Raw genomic sequence first — 2769 nt, forward strand, 5'->3', positions numbered from 1 at the left:
GGGCTGCGCCCTGAGGGCCCGGCCCTGCCCTCCACACGCCCCTAGCTGCGGTCCCTTCCCCGGCTGTGGGGCTGCGGCCCCTGCTTGCGCAGTGCTCCTGGCTTCTGCGGCCAGCGAGGGGGCGGAGAGAGGAGAGTGCCCGGCAGGCGGCTGCTGGGCCAGCCCGGAACTGGGTCGTGGAAGGATCGCGGGAAGCGGCCTTCAGGCCTCAGGCCTCTGGCCTCACGCCTCACTGCGTCTCCACTTCCCCGCGCCCGCCTGCCCCCGAGCTCCAGCTAGGTGTGGGCGCGGCGCGAGCTGTTAAAGGGCCGGTGCGTTTAAAGGAGCCGTGCACGTGGGTCTCTGAGGCGTGTAGCAGGGCGGGGGCGTTTTGTTCTTCATTTCTCTCGCCTGAGACCTCCGTTGCGCAGAGTCCATCCGGCCTCCAGCACCCGGCCCTGGGCATGCTTTCGCCAGAAAGGAGGCGCGCGGGGGCTCTGCCCGCACGTGAGGGGCAGGGCCGCAGGGCCGTAGGCACAAGCCTAGAGCCGGTTTCTCTTAGCAGCGGTGTTTGGCTGTTTTATCAGGCACTTGCAGCTGTGAGGAGGCAGCCAGAAGCAAGCTTTTGGAACTGAAGGAACCTGAGACAGAAGCTAGTCCCCACTCCGAATTTTACTGATGAAGAAGCTGAGGCCACAGAGCTAAAGTGACTTTTCCCAAGGTCTCCCAGGTAGGATATAGCAGAGCCAGGCTTCAACCCCAGTGTCCTGGCTTCTAGATCTGCTCTACATCCCTCCGAGCAGACCTCACCCGTGTTTATTGGCTTAATAAGTATTCCCTTAGTATGAACGGTGTTGAGTGAAGTAACTGCATCCCTATTTACAGATGGAGAACCTGAGAGCATCCCAAAGAGACGCTTGCAGACTAAACTCTATGGAGTAACTTGATTAGGACCGATCCCATCTTCCAGTAAGGAGGCCCCTGATGCCTCTGTAGCCAATTCTGCAGACACCTGAGCCTCCAAAGCCTTCGGCCAAGACCTTTGGCGGTAATTAGACGCTCGGGATAAGCTGCTTCAGGTGTGTGAGCCTCAGGTTCTCTGCTGAATGTGGTTGTGGACAGGCGGTGACTGGTGCAGGTGCAGAAGGGCCTGGCCCCAGCTCAGAGCTGCGTCCCGAGGACGCCTAGGTTGAGCCTTGGGTTCCAGGGCAGAGGCTGGAGTGAGGGCTTGGGGGGATGTTGCTTTGAAGTGGGATGGATGTTGTATCAGGTTTTTGGGGAAAACTGTACCCTTCGGTGTTGAAGTGCCCATGTGCCAAGTCTTGAGTCCAGCCTGTTCACTTGTGGGAAGTGAGTGGCTTGTTCCTGTCTATTTGAAAGAGCAGCAAGGAGGAGGAGGAGCAAGGGCTAGGGGCTGCTGCTAGGATGCCTGGAGGTGTGGTACATAGTGTCACACCTGTCTCCCCTCCCTGGCTGCTCACCGTCCCCTCCACAGGGGTTTGCCTCTTGCCTACTTTGGCCTTTCTCTGTTATCGATGTTAATAATGCCACATATCTCGCTTATGAGTTGGTCATATACAATAAAAAGCCATCTTGGACAGAATCTTAGAATTTAAGATCTTAAGAATTTCAATGACACTGAAATAGTTTATTATCTTTTTACAGAAGAGGAAACAAGTTCAGGGAGTTAAGCAGTTAGTCCAGTTATGTGGCTTCAGTGCTTTAAGCACAGGATTTGAACATAGCTGGCTACACCGTCTTTATCTTTTGAGTTTTTGCACAGGAGGTTCCTGCATTCAACTCCTACCCATGTCTCTCCACTACTGCTGGGAAAGTTTCGTGGAGTTCCCATGAGCAACTTCCTGACAAACAAAATTTTTTTACAGAAACCAAAGCAGTGTGTGTAGGTCACATGCAGTGTGTCTAATGAAAACATCTCTGGCAGGTTTTCAGCTGTTGCTTTGACTTTTGGACACTGTTTAGTTGGGGACTGATAAGACAGCAAATGTTTCTGCAAGTATTCCCACCTGTTCTATTATTACCAGCTGCCACAGCTGTAGAAAAGCAGGGGTGAGGCTGAGAGGCCCCGAGATGAACATTTTGCACTGGGCTCCAAGCCTGGAGATAGGATGAGCATCGTTAATGTCTGGAGAAAAGAATGATTTCAGGCTGGGTGCTGTGGCTCACGCCTGTAATCCCAGCACTTTGGGAGACCAAAATGGGAGGGTCATTTGAGGTCAGGAGTTTGAGACCACCCTGGTCAACATGGTGAAACCCCATCTCTACTAAAATTAGAAAAATTAGCCAGTGGGGTGGCGCATACCTGTAATTCCAGCTACTTGGGAGGCTGAGGCAGGAGAATCACTTGAACTTGGGAGGCAGAGGCTGCAGTGAGCTGAGATCGTGCCATTGCACTCCAGCCTGGGTGAAAAAGCAAGACCTTGTTTCAAAACAACAAGAACAAACCAGGCTGGAGAGTCATTTCCCAGCAATTCTGTAGCAAGGGGATATATGCATCAGTTAGAGAGTTGGAGTTTGTGACCCTCAGGTGTCCTTCCTTTTCTAAGAATCGATTATTTTTATAATTCTTTAAGTGTAATTAATTTCTCAAATTTATCAAAGATCATTATTTTCTTTTTTCTTTTTTTTTTTCGAGACAGAGTCTCGTTCTGTCACCCAGGCTGGAGTGCAGTGGCACTATCTCTGCTCACTGCAAGCTCCACCTCCCGGGTTCATGCCATTCTCCTGCCTCAGCCTCCTGAGTAACTGGGACTACAGGCACACACCACC

At 52.3% G+C, this 2769-nt stretch overlaps 1 protein-coding gene across 2 annotated transcripts in view; it reads left to right on the forward strand.

The window, feature by feature from the left end:
* Nucleotides 1-77: 77 nt before the first annotated feature.
* PSEN2 (presenilin 2) overlaps nucleotides 78-2769 on the forward strand; it is a 27004-nt gene continuing 24312 nt past the window's right edge. For both annotated transcript variants that reach the window (XM_011948966.1, XM_011948965.1), the window contains exon 1: nucleotides 78-709. The gene's annotated coding sequence lies outside the window, so the exon portion shown is untranslated. The remainder of the gene's footprint in view (nucleotides 710-2769) is intronic.

Source organism: Colobus angolensis, unplaced genomic scaffold, assembly GCF_000951035.1.
Source record: "Colobus angolensis palliatus isolate OR3802 unplaced genomic scaffold, Cang.pa_1.0 Scaffold288, whole genome shotgun sequence".
Classification (NCBI taxonomy): domain Eukaryota; kingdom Metazoa; phylum Chordata; class Mammalia; order Primates; family Cercopithecidae; genus Colobus; species Colobus angolensis.